At 43.1% G+C, this 19052-nt stretch overlaps 1 protein-coding gene across 3 annotated transcripts in view; it reads right to left on the bottom strand.

The window, feature by feature from the left end:
- Positions 1-19052, bottom strand: part of MAP3K12 (mitogen-activated protein kinase kinase kinase 12) — a 305311-nt gene that overhangs the window by 4794 nt on the left and 281465 nt on the right. The gene's annotated exons all lie outside the window — the stretch shown is intronic.

Below are 19052 nucleotides of genomic sequence, written 5' to 3'. Positions count from 1 at the left end.
AAAATAATTTGGTTTCTCACCGGTAACCAATGTAGGGACTGAAGAAGTGGGGCAGTTGCCGAGCCCGGTGGGAGGTTACAGACCAGACGAGCGGTGATGTTCTGAACTACCTTAAGTTTGGAGAGCAGCTTCTCATTAATGGAGGGAGGCCAAGAGTGAGTTACCATAGTCCAGATGGCTAATGACGAGCGCCTGGACAAACGCTTTTCTTGAGGAGAGGGGTAATAAAGGAAATACCCTTCTCAGCAACTGCAGCATATAAAAGCAGGAACCTGTGATAACTGAGGTTTGTTCTGTCATGGTTGGTCCAGACGGACTACATGTTTTTTTACCACTAATTTAGGAGCCAGATCCAAGTCTGATGGCCAGTAATGGCCAGTTATACCCAAGTCATTGTGGTTGCTAGGGACTAGTAATTAAACCTTTCTTCAGCACCCTGCGGGTATCAGCTGAGGGAAATAATTTTCTATGATCAGATCTTGATGTTCTTGAACAGAACACCAGGATACTCCAGTTAGGTACCGCTATTTTTAGCGCTACTTTATCAGAGAAGCTCTTTTTCTTCAGCTTTGCTTTGTGAGGAATTCGGCCAATCGAATATGATTCTAAAACGGATACCAACCTGCAAGAACTGTGTTACAGGAAAGTCACTTCTTTTTCAGCATAGATCTGTTACATTGACATGCTCTGGAATGCAAACTATAGTAAATGCTTCTGACCAGGAGTAAAAGTCAATCATCTTAATATGCCCCTTCCCCTCTGTTGGATCTTGATAGGAATTACCATTTAAAAAACCTATGAAATTCACTTAAAAAACCATAGGTTTCAGACATGTTATAGTTAGGAATTAGCATTTAAAAAACCTCCGAAATTCACTGAAAAAAACACAGGTTTCAGGGGTGTTATAGTTAGTTGGACATTTCACTCCTACAAAACCATTGAAATTCCCCCGTTATAGTTAGTTGTACTAACTATAACTCACGCACCCGCAATCCAATGCTGATGATGTCACATATTACATCATTCATGACATGGTCAGTGACATCACTGATTACATCATCCATGTGACAAAATGATACACCTCATCATACAGTAGCATAACCTTTCAACAATCATTATAAAATATGAAGTACCATATTTGAAACCATTGACACACTTCCAGTGAATGTGGTTTGCTTCGATATTTATATATAGGAATCTGCCTTGAACACTGAGTGGATGTATAAGTGTATCAATGGAGGATTTAGTAGCAATGTGATTGAGTGTCTAAGTGACAAATTTAAAGTGTCTCACTAAATATATGAGGTAGTGATTAAACTTTGTGAATACATGTATCACTCTATCTCTTGTTGTGCAAACTACTACATAAGTTGGTTACTAGGTATGTGGAAGTCTACATTAGTTATTAATTAGTTAAATGAGTATTTGTATGGGATACTGAATGAATGTGTGTGTGGTTGGGTGGGACGTGTGTGACTGTCGAAAGATGTGTAAATAGTTGATTTAGTAGGTATATGAGGTTAAGACTGTATGTTGAAACAGTTGTTTGGGTGAGTGAATCTCTTTATGGGTGAGGTGATCAGTAAATATATTTCTTATTTATTGCATTTCTAAAGCGCACTATCACCTAACAGGCATCTTGGTGCTCGTAGCTCATTCTGACCACCTCCGCAGGAACTTACTATAACTAGGCCCTAATTCTTAGGATATAACCAGGTTTTTAGATTCCTTCTGAATAGCAGGAGTTCACTGATTTGTCTCAGCTCAAGAGGCAAGGTGTTCCAGAGCTTTGCAGCAGCGATCCCAAATGATCTGCCCCCCCGCTCTAACTTTTTTTAAATGGGGGACTATTATCAGTTTTGCCCCGGATAAACGCAAAGTTCGGCCAGAGGCATACCATTCAAATTTGCGTTGGAGGGAAATAGGACCCCTTCCATGCAAAGTTTTAAAGACTAGGCAAAGTGATTTGAACTTAATTCTTTGTGTCACAGGGAGCCAGTGCAACTCCGCCAGGGCCCCAGAGGTGGAGGGCCGTCTTGACCAGCCTACTCCCAACTTACCTGCAGTTGATTGCATCCTCTGCATCCTATCCAATAAAAATGTTAGAGAATCAAGGAGCAAGACATTGCAGTAGTCAACTCGACTGAGTATGGTGCTCCGTGCTATCAAGGAGCACGCCTGATGGGGTAGTAGAGGGAAGATCTTCCTAAGAGAACGAATAATGGCCAAACAACAGCCCACCACTTTCGTGACATGCGCCTCTAGGGTAAGGTTACAATCAAATGTCACACCCAGGTTGTGAACGGTCTTAACAGGCTGCCCAAGGTTGGGAGATTCTGGGGGCCAAAAATGACTGGGCAGCACAGAGGGAGTCCTGCCCATAGCATAATAAAGCACCTCTGTTTTAGCTACACTAAATTGTAGTGAAGTTTCCCTCAACCACTGCAACATGTCTCGCAGGCAGCTGTGAAACCCCTCTAAAGAAGTGGACTGCTCTCCCTTGAGGGAGAGAATTAATTGTGTGTTATCTGCGTAATTAACGATTTTGATGTTATAGCGCTTGATGACCGCCATCAGGAGTCTCATATAAACATTAAAAAGAATAGGGCTAATGGCCGAGCCCTGTGGCACGCCATGTGAAACATATGTATAGCGGATTGCTAGGGGAGAGGGACACTGCCTGCTGCCTCCCTGATAGGAAGGAGTGAAACCACCTAAGGGCAACGCCAGTCACTCCCACCTCTCTCAGCCGACTCAGAAGGATTTTGTGGTTGACCGTATCGAAGGAGGCAGACAGGTCAATCAGGATAAGTACTGCTGCCTGACCCCTGTCTGCCCACCCCCGAAGCTCATCCATCATGGTCACCAAGGCCGTCTCGGTGCCGTGAGCCGGTCGAAACCCAAATTTATCCTCCCCCAGAAGCTTTTTTTTTTTTTTTTATAAATCTGTTTATTAGCATAGTTTTGTGAGCAGTGATAGCATACAATTACATACATATAATCACAGTGTAAATTCCGTTGGTACACGTACGTGCCCGCTCCAAGCATATATAGAAACATAGTGATATCGATTTTTCCTTTTTTGTCGATGAACTAGAACAAACTAACAAACCCCATTCTCCTCTGATCCCGCCCTCCACCCCTTCGAAATCCCACCCGTCACTCTCTAATTAGGCACATAAATGTAATATCTACACATGGGTCACACTTGACGTATTAATACAAAGTGCAAGGCTTATACACAGGTAATGTGGGTAGCGTGAGCGATGGGCCGGGGGTACCCGTACCCCATCTCAGTGCACCTTAGGCAGTGGTGGTCGCGCATGGGAAGGGTGGGTCGGGGCACAGTAATACCCTATGCGGTTAATCACTATCCTCCTCTTCACCTTCGTCAGTGCCAGCCTCAAAAACCCCCAAGGTGTCAAACCACTCCAGCGAGATCGGTGATCCTCCCCCAGAAGCTTAGCTTGTTCTAAGTATGCGGACAGCGTGCCACTCACCACCCGTTCTACTATTTCTGCAGGAAAAGGGAGGAGGGATATAGGTCTAACATTTTTGAGACACTCTAGATCAAGGGAAGGCTTCCTAAGCAGTGGAGTCACCAGTGCCTGCTTCCATTGAAACTGCCATTAAAGAAAGAACAGACGTCCAGGTTCGTGGGACAAGATGTTGTCTCTTGGTATGGAACCAGTGGGTATCACTTTCTATGAACGGGGGTGTTTATTCCCCTGGGGAAGGCAAAGCGAGTACACACCTATTTTAACATTTTCAATCAGTACTGACAAAAATTCTGCTGTATAGACATATTTGGTATTTAAAATAACTTTGGAAAAATTGCACGTATGTGGGTTTCAAAAGACAGGTCATAGGACATTGACAAAGTTATGGGCTGTTAGTTAAAGTATCTATAGTCAAAACCGTACATTCACTTAACAACTGCTCACATATATGGGAAACTCTTAGATTAAAAACATATATCAACTCAATCGTTTGGTCACAGTATTAAATTTTATTACACATTGCACAATGTAAAAAACATATTAAAAACATTTATCCATAAATAAGATCATCACAATGTTAAAAAGTCAAAGAATCACAAGGTCGACGCGGCGTTTCGGCTTTTTTCTAGTATGCCTTCATCAGGACAGATTCTTGTTTATCCAAATGGATCTGATTATCCATGTGGTTTGAACTGTATGGTTCTACCAGGAGTCCTTTTTGGTGATATGGACCTCGGTGTTTTGCTTCGCTAATATTCGCAAAGTCGCTCAAAGTTATGGGTGAGTTAAATTTCCACTCCTTCAACTTATACTTGTATTCCAAGTGGTCAGAAAGTTTCTTTCCCTCTTTAAGTCTACCTTGATGGGGCTATGTATCTGCCGTGTATTTAACTGCCAGGAGGAGCCATCTTCATCTGTCATTAGCTGATATCCGTTGTTTCATTCACAACAGAACGCCGTGCGGTGATCGAAAGAAAGAACTGTCAGGGAGCAAGGAGCAGGGAGGCCGACTGATAAATCACGGATATCAGCTAATGACAGATGAAGATGTCAACGAAACTTACCTTTACCTAATTGAAAGAGGTTGAGGTCCATAATTATTTCTACAGTTCCCACGGGAACCCGGCACCTAAATTACAGAACGGTGGCTCCTCCTGGCAGTTAAATACACGGCAGATACATAGCCCCATCAAGGTAGACTTAAAGAGGGAAAGAAACTTTCTGACCACTTGGAATACAAGTATAAGTTGAAGGAGTGGAAATTTAACTCACCCATAACTTTGAGCGACTTTGCGAATATTAGCGAAGCAAAACACCGAGGTCCATATCACCAAAAAGGACTCCTGGTAGAACCATACAGTTCAAACCACATGGATAATCAGATCCATTTGGATAAACAAGAATCTGTCCTGATGAAGGCATACTAGAAAAAAGCCGAAACGCCGCGTCGACCTTGTGATTCTTTGACTTTTTAACATTGTGATGATCTTATTTATGGATAAATGTTTTTAATATGTTTTTTACATTGTGCAATGTGTAATAAAATTTAATACTGTGACCAAACGATTGAGTTGATATATGTTTTTAATCTAAGAGTTTCCCATATATGTGAGCAGTTGTTAAGTGAATGTACGGTTTTGACTATAGATACTTTAACTAACAGCCCATAACTTTGTCAATGTCCTATGACCTGTCTTTTGAAACCCACATACGTGCAATTTTTCCAAAGTTATTTTAAATACCAAATATGTCTATACAGCAGAATTTTTGTCAGTACTGATTGAAAATGTTAAAATAGGTGTGTACTCGCTTTGCCTTCCCCAGCGGAATAAACACCCCCGTTCATAGAAAGCGATACCCACTGGTTCCATACCAAGAGACAACATCTTGTCCCACGAACCTGGACGTCTGTTCTTTCTTTAATGACATTTTCCCCACCGTCCTCTACTATGTAGAGTGGGGTCCTCCTTATTGTTTTCCATTGAAACTGCACCACCCCACCAGTGAGAGACTGATTGCAAATCAGGCAGAGCGAGAGAAACAACTCTGCCCCAAACTCCTTCCAGATCTTACAAGGCAACGGGTCCAAGGGAGAACCTGATGCAATACTGTCCACTACCTTACAGAAATCTTCCGGCTGCAAGGCAGGGGATTCAGAGAGAGAGCCAGAAACAGCCCCCTCCGTGCTAACGCTTTCTACCATCGCACCAGTGTCCTCAATGGCAGATGACAAAGCGTTCGCCCCCTCAGAGGGGTAAGATACCCTCCCCAGCTCCTCAACAATGTTGTCAACTTTGTCATGAAAAAAGCTGGCAAGGTTGTCACAGAGCACCTGAGAGGGAAGAAACTCATTTTTACAGCAATCTGGGTTGGTCTGGCTGTTAAGGATGTTAAAAATACTGCGAGAGCTATTTGGAGCCTTAAGTATCAGGGAGGCAAAATAGTCGGCTTTTGACCTATTAATGACCTTCCTATATTCTATAATTTTTGTTCTCCATAACCTTTTGTCCTCATCTAGATAGCCACGCCTCCAACTCCTCTCAGCCCATTTACACTCGAGTTTCACGTTTTTCAGTTCCTCACTAAACCAAGGGGCAGAGGGTCTCCCCCTGCTCCGAAGGTGCTTAAGAGGCGCTAGAGAGTCAAGAGTCAAGGTGATATTCCTGCAAAGGGCGGCATAGTTATCCTCTACTTGGGCCTCCGCGGAAAAACAGTCTTCCGATGAGAACACCCCATCAGGACCTCTCTTCCGCATCAGAGCCCTCCAATCCATGCCTACAAATTTGCTCATCCGATTGCCTTCCCGCTTGTCCAAATTGGCCATGTTCAGATAGAATTTGACCACAAAATGGTCAGTCCAGTCCATGGGCAGAACTTCCCTAATTTACACCTGATCATCTTCTGCAAAAATAAGATACAGCATATGTCCTCCCAAATGAGTAGCTTTGGATACTTGTTGACAAAGTCCCAGCCCCTCACAAGATTGAGTGATGTTCGCCAGGCCTATGTCAAGGGGCCCATTCAGCCCAAGACTGAGTCGGCCAAAAATAGCAGTCTCCGATGTGTGGCAGCCATATTGGTAGAAATGTCCAAAAGGAGTTGCTGGTAAGGTGCACAAAAAGACCCTGGAGGACGATAACAAATGATCCCTGTCAGGGACTGGCCTAAAGCACTCTTAATTGTAAACCCAAGGAGTTCAAGGAGTTCAACCCCTGCAACCGTGTCAATATCAACCGTGTCAATGTCAATATCAATGGTAGTCAGGGTCAGGGACTCTCTGTAAATCAACCCAACCCCTCCCCTCTCCCCCCCCCAGTCTTGGCTTATGGAGAATTTTATAGCCAGAGGGGCAGGCCAGACCAAGGTCGACCCCCAGTCCAGGTTTCTGTCATGCACAGTACTTCCAATTCTTGAACTTCCAACAGTAGCTGAATTTCGGTCCTGTGTTTTGGTCGAGATCGAACATTCAGCAGCCCGCATGGGAGAAGGTTTTTAACCAAAAAATCAGACAAAGGAGGGGCGGTTTGCACAAAATCGAGACCTCCCTTACAGCTAGCCCTTCTATTTATGCTGTGAAGTATAACATGTCTGAAACCTATGTGTTTTTCAGTGAATTTCAAAGGTTTTTTAAATGCTACTTCCTAACTATAACATGTCTGAAACCTATGTTTTTATCAGGGAATTTTAAAGGTTTTGTAAATGACAATTTTTAAATATATTTATTCTTATTTTATTTTTTTTATACTGATTTACAATTTTTTTTAAAACTATTTATTTTTAGATTTTTTATTTTTTAAATTACATTACATTGTATGGCCTCCTTCGTTTTATTTTTTTTGGGCCCTGGACCCCATCCCCTAGAGCCTGACCCGCAAATCTAAATGTATTCATTTTTTTTTTTATAGGAATGGAAGGAAATACAAGTTACTTGTAAGTATGCTTGGAACTACTTTTCAGGGTCAGTGCTGGGCTAAAAGAGGCAGCACTGGCTTCTCTCCTGATAACAAATTAATAAATCAGAATTCGTTGTTCGGATGACTTAAGGTGAATATTTTTAAGTTCGAAAACTGCACACTTAGAAGAATTTGCAACTGAAACCAGTCAATGTCAGCCTATGAAAGGAAATTCACTTAGCAGGTAAATAGTGTTATTATTATTCTTTCTTACTCAGGGGTGGATCCTGGATCCAGCACTGCTGCATCACCTCTAAACAGTTGAAAGAATGCAAATTACCAAAGACGCGCTGAAGCCCACGTCTCTTTTTCTTTCTTTTTTTTTAATATCGCTAGAATGCGTGGATCCACCGCACCCATAGATATATAAATGACTTTAACCGTAATTTTCAAAGAAACTACTGAACAGATTGGCACCTGATATGCGAAAGGCACAAGTCTGAACTAAGGACTACCTCACTGCCAAATTTGGTGTAATTCGTTCAGAAGTTCAAGCTGTAGCGATGGCTAAAGGTCCTATGGGAAATTGCATAGGGAAAACACGTTTTGGGACCCCCCCTTTTTTCTCGCCCGCGCTTCGTTTTTTAAATTTTTCTGTGGCGAAATACGCGGATCCTACACGCACCCCGCGATTTTTTTATTACAAAAAGAAATAGCCCTAGAGGTCCTTCTGCGACCCCCTGAGCAGACCTAGGGGGTCAGGGTGTGGCTACCCTGCTCTCTTTCACACGTTGCACACATATTTCAATGACTTTCTCAGCCTTGCTTCAACCGAGGCACAAAATTGCTGCCAACAGTTCCTGATTTTGAATGTTTACAACCGCTTGACAGCCAATTAGAATTGAGTGCGTGATCAGGACGGTGCGCTTATCCTACGAGGCCAATCCTCACACAATCCGCGGATCCTCCGCGCCCATAGATATATAAATGACTTTAACGCACAAGTCGGAACTGAGGACTTCCTCTCTGCCAATTTTGGTGTAATTCCGTTCAGCCGTTCGGGCTGTAGCCGTGGCTAAAGGTCCTATGGGAAATTGCATGGGGAAAACATGTTTTGGGACCCCTCTTTTCTCTCGTCCCCCGCTTGACCAATCACCCGCAAACTTTCAGGGAAGGAGCGGAACTGAGCTGGCCGAAAGTTTGGAAAATTTCAAGACGATTCATCAATCGACGCCAAAGTTATTGGCAAAAGAATGTTGCGGTTTTCCTAAGAATAATAGGTCCTAACTATAACTACCTACTGGCGAATATATATATATATTCATGTGATCAAGGCCGAGGCATCCTGGTTGAAACGCGTCATGTTGGAGGAAAATAAAATTGCACTTTAAGAATTTACCTTTTGTTGCGGTCCGTTCCTGGTTTCAAAGCGCCGGGTGGAGTTTTGCCCTACTTCGTGCTTTTCAAGGACTTGGAAAGCACGAATTATATATATATATATATATATATATATATATATATATAAAAAAAAATTACGTGAAGAAATGATGACAAGGTTGGCCAAGGAAGAGGAAATAATTAAAAAAAGAAAGGCCTTCAAATTTGAGAGAGACAGGCTGGACTACCTACACGCCCAAATTTTCACCTTTGCACGCCGCTTTGATACTATAAAAGCACAGTGGGCAAAAACAACCCCAAGACAAGGCAAGAGGCAACAGCATCTGCCTCATCCACTGACCTGAGCTCAGCGGCGGAGAGCGATTCTGACAACGAGCAAAGGAGGAGAAAAAACTTACAAGAGGGGTTTACCAAACTATCGCCGGTACAAGAGGTAAATTGCCTCTGCGAGAGCCATCGAGATACTCTCAGATCCAAATCAAAAGTAAACCCCCAACAAAACGCCAGAGGGCAAACTTCAAACGCCTCCAACGCCGGAAATGCAACGAGAGGAAATTCGGCGGGAGGAAAGAGAGGCAATCGGGGAAAAGGGGGAAGTTGGAACAGGTTTCAAACTCAACCCTCAACGTCAGCACAACAATCGTAAATTTGACAGACATTATTCTAAGTGACAAAGAAAAACAAATTTTAAGCTTGGGTCTGTCCTATTGCCCCCCTAGCAACATGAACTATGCAAATACCAGAATGGATACTTTCCGCTTCATTAGAAAGCTTAAACTGAGCAAATACCATCGCACACACCCGTACAAACAACGTAACATCCCGGTGGCAGCCAGCCCCACACTCTTCTCAGTTGAAGCGGACACATCATTCAATGAGATATGGAATTTGCAGCAAGAGGGGCTATTAAATACACAATCCCAGCAAACCGGAAGGGAAGGCATTGAAACTCAAATATCCACGCCTTTCAAGAAAAAAATCAACCTTTTTCCCAATTATGACCCATGATAACATTGACCTCTACCAAGACTTTATCATCAAGGACTTGAAACAACTATACACGGCTACAAATAAAAAACATGTCATTTTGAGTAGACAAAACCAACGTTACAACAGCCTTGTAAAGAAATTAAAGGCTGACAAGAACATTATTGTAAAACAGGCGGACAAAGTTGGAAACATCGTCTTGTGGCATCGGGACGATTATATAAAAGAAGCAGAAGCACAGCTCAGCGACCTGGACTGCTACAGAAAAAGTAACCTCATTGTAATTAAAGCTGCCTGGTCTGACTTGAATGCTAAACTTGTAGCCTGGAAAAGTGCAGGATTAATTTCAAATGATGAATTTAAATTCCTCAAAAAGGATTGTCCGGTTATACCCACTCTTTATTTGTTGCCGAAAGTTCACAAGAATCTATGGGCACCACCAGGCAGACCAATACTTTCGGCAATAAACAGCGCAACTGAAAACATTTCCAAATACATAGATTTCTTTCTAAAGGAATGGGTACTAACATTACCATCTTATGTTAAAGATACCACCGACTTCATTTGCAAGCTTAATAACCTGGTTTGGGAAGACGACTATATTTTATTGACTTTGGATGTCACTGCCTTATACACCTCCATTAGACATCGGGATGGAATTAAGGCAGCAGAATATTACCTGTCTAAACGATCAGATCTTTGTTCTAATCACAATCGTATGCTTTTGGACATGCTGAAACTCTGTTTAGAACAGAATTACTTTCTTTTCAATGGGCAGGCGTACCAACAGCTGAGAGGGGTCGCAATGGGGGCCTGCTTCTCCCCAAGTTTTGCGTGCCTCCATATGGGGCTTTGGGAGGAGTGGGTCCTGATGGGCACATATGGTGACATCATGAAATCACATGTGCCATTATATTTGCGTTACATCGACGACCTCTTTGTTGTTTGGAAAGGTGGTAAATCAGATGCTGAGCGATTTGTAGAACAATGGAATGTTAATTCGTACAATTTGCATTTTACTTCTCATGCAGATGAAACAACTGTAAATTTTCTTGATGTCCAAGTCTATATTGATAATCATAAAGTACAAACCAGGTTACACAGAAAGGACACAGCTGGCAACACAGTGCTTCACGCTACTAGTCAGCATCCCCGTCACCTAATCAATAGCATCCCCTATGGGGAGATGCTAAGAATGAGAAGGATTTGCAGCACGGAATCCGACTTCCAAGTAGCACAACAGGAGTGTAGGAAACGTTTTCTGGAAAGGGGCTACAGTGATAGAATTCTTGAGATAGCCATAAGAAAAACTAATTCCATCACCAGAGAGGAGGCATTAACACCTAGGAGCAAAGACCCTATTGATAATCTGGATAACATGCATGTTAATTCAAGGGTCATAGTTCCATATTGCCAACAGCATTCCGCAATTAAAAAGATTTTTACAAAAAATTGGAATCTGATAAGGGGAGATCCCATAATTGGGAGTGATGTCTCACTCAGACCGGAGATCACCTTCCGAAAATCCCCCTCAATGGAGAATGCTTTAACTAGCAGCACTCTAGAGCCCGTAATCTCAGGAACATGGGAAGCATTGAGTACGGGTTTTAGGAAATGCACCTTCTGCAAAGCGTGCAAAATTGGAGTAAACAAAACCCATTACACCAGTCCCTTTAGAGAAAATCCAATTCCAATTACGAAAAGACTAACATGCAAGATGGAGTTTGTCGTTTATGTGCTGCAATGCCCATGTGGCTTGCGTTATGTGGGCAGCACCCGTCCAGCAGCACATAAGCGGATTCTCCAACATATTAGGGCCATAGTGAGCAAGGATCAGGCATACCCGGTGGCACGCCATTTTGAGGCTGTGCACAACAGTGACCCCAGTGATCTGCAATATTATCTAGTGGACACAGTTATGCCACTCAAACGGGGAGGTGACAGGGAGGGCAGATTGCGTCTCCTTGAGACAAGCTACATTCTCGAAATGAACACTAAGAGTCCAACTGGATTGAATGATCAAGAGGATCTTTACACCTGTCTCAAGGACCTATAAAGGCCCTTTCTTCACTTTTGAGATTCAATATCCACGTGTGCTTTGCCATTAAAACTAGAGGTACCCTTGACCTGATCCCATACTTACAACTTATGGTGACCCCCTGAATCATTCCCAGTTGTAGTGGGCTTTTCTCCACTTATTCAAATGTAACTGTATGATTGGTATCTCAGTACATCTCATTACCTTTCACATTTAAGTGGAAATCCCCCTCTGGGCCCCCTGTAAATCCCTCCGTTCTTTTCTGTGAAACATTTATCCTTATTTCTTTTCCACACTTTATTTAATTCATTATGCAACACGAGCACTCTATATAGGATTTTATATATTTTGGGGTTCACAGCTGCCTGCAAGGGTCTTACACATTACTTAGAAGTGTAGTGCTTCTGGATATAATTTTTCAAAATGTAACGGCATTAATTTCTTGATTGATGAAGCGACTCCTTTCCTACACTAATTGTAAACAATTTATGGACTTATACTTTTGGAGCAACACATAAATGCACATGCTTTTATAGATTCTATATTTAATGGGGAATCTGTCCAATGTGTAAATATGTAAATATTGAATTGGTGTATATAGATGAATTAAGAGATAAAATCATATATATTTTGTGATATTTCTTAGAGAACACCATCGTATAAATAGATTGTATATATACAGAGTAATATTGCTATTTGTATATAGATATATTTTTGATAAGATTGGGTAATTTATTTTTACTTTCTCAGTGAACTGTGTTTGGATATGAGATGCTTCTTTTCATGTATTACTTAAATACTGATAGATATGTACTATGCCGTTCAACAGCAATGAATTGAATTTGAAAATGTTGGGCACTGGCCCTCAATTCTGTACTATTGCCGTTATGGTACTTGTCTAGCGGCATTAGGAAAGTTTAATTATGCACATATCACTTTAAGCGCAAAGCCGCTCCCATGTCTTGGTGTATTTAAGACCCTTGTTTGTTTCAATCAACGTCATGTGATCAAGCCTCGTTTGGAGGTGAAACGCGTTATGGCGGATGGCTGGTGTGATTACTGAATAAATCACCGAAAATTTAGCACTAAATCTGGGCTCACTCTCGTTATTCAAGATCTACTTGTGGAAAAGAATGGCGTTTTCTTCATATATATATATATATATATATATATATATATATATATATATATATATATATATATATATACACACACACACAAATAGTTGCATTGCATGTTTAAGTCAATTAAAAATAGCGAGGTAGCAATGCCTGATGTATTCTAAAATCCATATATTTTTATAAGCTTTCAGTCCATACACCCAGCCAAAGGCCTGCACCAAGTGGTGTTCTCTTCAAATCTGTTTGGTCTCTCTAATATTGCCTACGTTTTCTATTTGAATCAAATGTCTGAAGGAACCTTTCTGCTGCTATCTATGGGAGACGCAAGTCATTTGGCAAAACAATAGGTTTGCTTAAAGTAGAATCAGGAAGACTTTAAGCAATATAGATAAATGTGGTCTCGAAAGTGTTAATTTCTGTGAAACAGTAAGCAGGGTTCAACCAAACACTAAGTACAAGAGTGATCTCTACAACAAAAAATAGTATGTGAGAAGTTGGCCTGGCATATGATGTCCACTATTCTAGTGGGCACTTTGCACCAGTCCAAACGACCCTTATTGATGGTAGGTCTAAGACAACCTTTATAGAAAGCTATCCTGGTAGTAGCTGTGGAGAGCAGCCTTCAGGTTAAGTCTCGGAGGACTGTAAAGCAGCTTGTTTTAACAATCTATAATCTCTTGAATGATCAAATAAAAGCACACCACACAAGGTATACATCAAATATATATGTATTTATTCTAAACACAACCCCTCTAGTCTCTTTATGAGGCTAGAGGTCAAAGTACAACACAAGAACTTTAAATAGCAAACAGTAAATAGCACAGTATACGTTATGCCCTAGGGGCCTCACAAACCATATACTAAAATAGTGGTATAAGAACCACGTGAGTGATAGAAGTGAGGCCTAGGGCCTGTAGAACCGCTGGGACAACCAGGAACCACCCAAGGTAGGAATGCAAGAGACCCGCAGGGGACGCGTGCAGTGTCTAAACACAGCCGCAAATCACAATTGACTTCAATGGAGGAAAAGAAAGTTACAATTTTAAAGATTAAGGACACTTCGGAGTGAACTACGATGGAACCCCTTTAGACTTAGACACATCGACAGTTAAGAACCACGGGAGCACCAGAGTACTCGTGTTACCTCACCCAGGGAAGCCGGGTACATAGGTGTCTTTTGGTATCGGGTTTCGTTGTCGATTCCAATGGAGAGCTGCGAAGAAGTGCTGCAGGCGACCAGAGGAAAAGTGTCCGGGTGGATCCAAGGGTGGATCGGAGATCTGAAGAACCTGAAAGCAGAGGAGACAGAGTCTGTGTCACTAGCCAGTGACCAGGATGGCAACAAGATGATGCCAGCCGATGTCGGGTGCTTTAAGGTGAAGTAGGTGAAGCTTGCCAAGAGGACCAGGAGGTGTCGACGACACCCAGGAGCTGGATTCGAGCTGTTCCATGAAGGATGTCGAGTGCTGCAGCGTCGGTATCCAGATTGGACCCAACTAGCCTTGGCAACAGCAACCCACGCAAGATGACAACATTGGCTTCGGTGCAGACCAGCAACGTCTGAGGGACTCACTCTTTGGAGGGGAGTCAGAGCACATCTGGAGCAACCATGAAAGCTCAAGAAACAAAGGATTGTTCTTCATGGGGACCCACTAGCCAGTGGACTAGGGATCGCGAAGGAGCCTCGAGCTGCGATGAAGAAAGTGGACTCACGGAACACTCATGGAGTGTAGGCCTCTCCGCTTCGGTGCAAAAGGTGCTCGGGCAAGGGCAACGAATAGCCCAATCCACAACTTTGGGAAACTTCGGGAAGTAGGTGCAGTTGCAAAATTGCAGGATGTCCAGGAGTTTTGGTCCCACGTCTCTTGTGATGGCTGCGGGTCTCAGCTTTGCTGAGATCTCGTGTCGGCCTCAGAGAAGTCTGGAAGTCTGTGTCCTGTGTCTCAGATTCTTCGGGAGCCTCCAAAATGCAGACCGACAAGATGCTCTTAGGTGCCTGTTTGAACAGGGAGGTCACTCCTTGGCCCCAAGGGAGATTTCTTCCGTCCTCCAGTCGATATGGAATGTTGAAGGTCCAGGATTTCGTCTTCAGAGTTTCCTCCATGGTAATCTAAAGTCCTAGGGACTGGGTTTCTATACTTCTACTAAGTTTAGGGGATGGGAGGACCTGGGGAGAGGGTGGTTACACCCCTTCCCCTTTGTCCAGTTTCGTGCCAGAGATGGGGCTGAGTGCCCCAGCAACTGGTTTGAACTGGGAAATGCATGGAGCACCTTGTGTGCCCTAGGCAGTGTCTCAAAAGCTTTCACTGAATGCATCCCACCCTGCCCCAATACACTAAAGCGTGTCTGGGGAGATGCTGGCACCTCCCTGGACAGCAAACCTATTGTCCAGGCCTCCCCTGCCGGAGTTTCGTCCAGCAGCAGGAGGTCAGACTCGTGTGATGCTGAGGTTCTGTAAAACTTTAACAGGGTATACCAGTGTGTTCATGTCTTCTCCCTCTAGAAGGGTGGAACGCTACCCCCGCCGCCAGAACTGGCGGGGGTGGGGGTAGTATTCTTAAGGGTTTGACACCAAACACCACATGTTTTGATAAAGTCAAACCAAAGTTAGCATTAATCGCTTTGATTATAATGCACTTAAGAGTATATGGTATAGCCATATCACAGAACAGCTATAAGGAAGGATTCCGAAAGCTACAGAGGGGCTCAGCTCACGCTAGGGCACCCTTTCACACAAAACCAAGCACTCTGCCTTCAGGATTGTGAAGGCCTGCCATAGGAGTGACTTATAGGTTAATATGTGTCTGTTTTAAATGGTGGATATAGGTATACTATATCCCAGTAAGGGGTGCTTACACCACCTTACCCAGGCTGCAAGTGCAGACGGGAAACATCCTTTTCCACTTAACTTTTACAACGCAGTACCTTTACCACGCAGGTATTACAACGCAAGTCGTTACAATCAGGGAATAGTTTAATTTACTTCCCTACTATCCACGGGGACTGGAGTTGGAATAGTAAATTAAACTATTCCACTATCCAGCGCCCCCCAATGCAAGTCGTTGTAACGACTTGCGTTGTAAAACCTGTGTGGTAAAGGCATGCGTGGTAAAAGCATGCGTTGTAATGACATACATCCAGTGCAGACCTGTGGTGCCATTTTGGAAGGCTTCCCAGGGGTGACATAATACATGCTTCTGCCCCTGGTAGGCCTCTGGGGTACCTATGCCCTTGGTACCTAAGGTACCATATACTAGGGGCTCACAGGGTAACTCAGTAACCAATCTGGTATGTGCCTAATGTACATGGAATCAATTTCGAGAGAGAACAGCTAGGCTGTGGTCCTGAAGAGCAGGGCCACAGTCAGACTAAAGTCGAAAAACCAGTGAAACACAGCAAAAAATGGGGTAACCATAGGAAGCAGACCCTACTCTCCTACACAACCCCCCGCCCCCCAAATGCAGGGACATTAAACTAACCTTGACCAGTTGAGACTTCATGTTCTAAGTGGAAATATCAGGAGAGTCCATCTGCATTGGCATGGTTACTCCCAGGTCTATGTTCCACTGTATAGTCCATCCCCTGTAGGGAAATGGACCACCTGAGCAGTTTGGGATTTTCACCCTTCATCTGTTTTAGCCATAAGAGGGGCTTATGGTCTGTCCGAACTGTGAAGTGAGTGCCAAACAAGTATGGGCTCAGCTTCTTCAGAGCCCAAACCACAGCAAAGGCCTCCCTCTCAATAGCTGACCAATGTTTCTCTCTAGGGGTCAGCCTTATGCTAATAAAAGCTACAGGCTGGTCCTGATCTTCATTATTCAATTGTGACAGCACAGCCCCTACCCCCAACTCAGAAGCATCTGTTTGGACAATTAATTATTTGGAGTAGTTAGGACTTTGCAGACTTGGTGCAGTGCACATGGCCTGCTTCAGGTCATCAAATGCATTGTGACAGCTGACTGTCTACTGAACTTTCTTAGGCATTCTTTTAGAAGTTAAGTCATTCAGGGGTGTCACTATGAAACCATACCCCTTGACAAATATCCTATAGTACCCAGTCAGGCCCAAGAAAGCTCTGACCTGAGTCTGGGAGGTTGGAGCAACCCAGTCCATTATGGTCTGGATTTTGCTCTGTAATGGTTGAACCTGGCCTCTACCTACAAGGTGGCCCAGGTACACAACCTGACTCTGCCCTATTTGGCACTTAGTAGCCTTAATAGTTAGGCCTGCCTTTTGCAGGGCCTCCAAAACATGTTTCAGGTGGATCAGGTAAACTTCCCAGGTGGAACTAACGACAGCAATATCATCAAGATAAGCTGCACTATAGGCTTCCAGACCTGTTAAGACTTTATTCACCAACCTTTGAAATGTGGCAGGTGCATTTTTCAGACTTAAACTGATAATGTCCACTAGGGGTTGAAAATGCTGTTTTTGGCTTTTCATCATCAGCTATGATCTGCCAGTAGCCAGCTGTTAGATCAAGTGTGCTCAGAGGTGGAGAAGTGTGGCTCAGGGGTTAGAGGCGGCAGACCCGGAAGCTGAGATCGGCTCTGGACCAGGGTTCAATTCCCCGCCTCGGCGGGTCTTGGGCTCAAAAATTCCACGGACTCGATAATTCTCGCTCCGGTGCCTTCTCGACTCACGGGTTCACACTCTGCGACTCTGGGCAATAGCTTGCTTAATCTCCACAACGGCCCCTCGCGGCGGGATGCCTGGCTTTCACCTTGTGGATACCCTGCTGGGGTTATCTCACAGGGGAATACCAGGACGGGTTCCCTAAGCAAGCGCCGGGAAACCCTTTGTGGGTAGCTGTGCGCTATATAAGCTCAAATACATTTACATACATTTACATATTTGCCAGATGCCAACATATCTATGAGCTCATCTGCTCTTGGATTTGGATGGGCATCAGTCCTCGTGACTGCATTGAGACCTCTGTAGTCTACACAAAACCTCATCTCTCTCTTACCGCCCTACATTCAAATGAAACTGAGATAATACAGTGGCCCAAACACCCTTGGTTGCTTAGTTGCAGGTCTATTGAGAGGATACTCATAACAAAGAGGTTTCCAGGTAAGAAGAGATGCGCGACCCTCTCTTTACTAAGATGAAGTGAATATAGACACCACTGAAAATCTGGGCCCAGACGTAATCTCTAAGGGTAGCAGCTTGAACTGTTTTAGTCTTTTAGCTTTCCGCAATCCTATAGTGTTTTTGATATGGCAATTAATAGTACCATAAATGCACACATCCTTGGGGTCTTTTGTCATGAGGTCTCCTTCCATCACAAAAGAAATTACCACAGGCATGAATGCATTCTAAATTGTGCTTGGAGATGAATTTGTTATGGGGATTAAGAACCAGGATAGGTCATATGGTTCTGTCCTCCAAAGACCACAAGCATATGAAGAGTACACTCAGAGATTCAGTGCAAGGACAAGGACACGTTTGTGCCCCCATCTAAGGAAGAGACCACACTCATCTCTATCCAATGAAGAGACACAGTGTTTTGGGGTTAATGGGTGCCGGAAATTGGATAGAGTCCCACAAACTGCATCCAGTATGCCTCTGCCAGTGGTAATGTTTTCCTAGTGGTGTAGGTAATATTACAACCTCATAAGTACAACGGTGCCATTAGAGGGGAACATGCGAGACATGTCATTGGATGTAGCTGTTCTGGAACCTACATAAGTGTGGCTTATCGTCAGTAACAAAGGTAAAGATGTCTACAAGGGATTTGTTCAGATACAACGTAGTTTGAAATAATTATTTTCTTATATCTGTAGAGTGATATTTAATTTTACTCAAAAAGCCATTTTTGAAATCTGTTATGATTAAAAGATTTTTTTCTTTTTTCTGTAAGCAAATTAATTGCAACAACCGGGTGATGAAATGCAAAGGATATATATTTCGAATATCATACAATAAACAAATCAGTCAATAAGGAACAATCTATAAGGGTACAGAAAGAACAACAAATAACTAAAACAAACATTGACAACCGAAAGCATAAAGGGTTGGATGTCACACAAAATCTTAGTTATCAATGTATATATCCATCTTCCTCCAAAGAATAGTGAGTCCGTCCTAAACATTTAATTTAACAATCACGATA

This window comes from Lissotriton vulgaris, chromosome 1_1 (assembly GCF_964263255.1).
Source record: "Lissotriton vulgaris chromosome 1_1, aLisVul1.2, whole genome shotgun sequence".
Classification (NCBI taxonomy): domain Eukaryota; kingdom Metazoa; phylum Chordata; class Amphibia; order Caudata; family Salamandridae; genus Lissotriton; species Lissotriton vulgaris.
The sequence above is the reverse complement of the archived record's forward strand: the minus strand, read 5'-3'. Positions and strand labels throughout refer to the sequence as shown.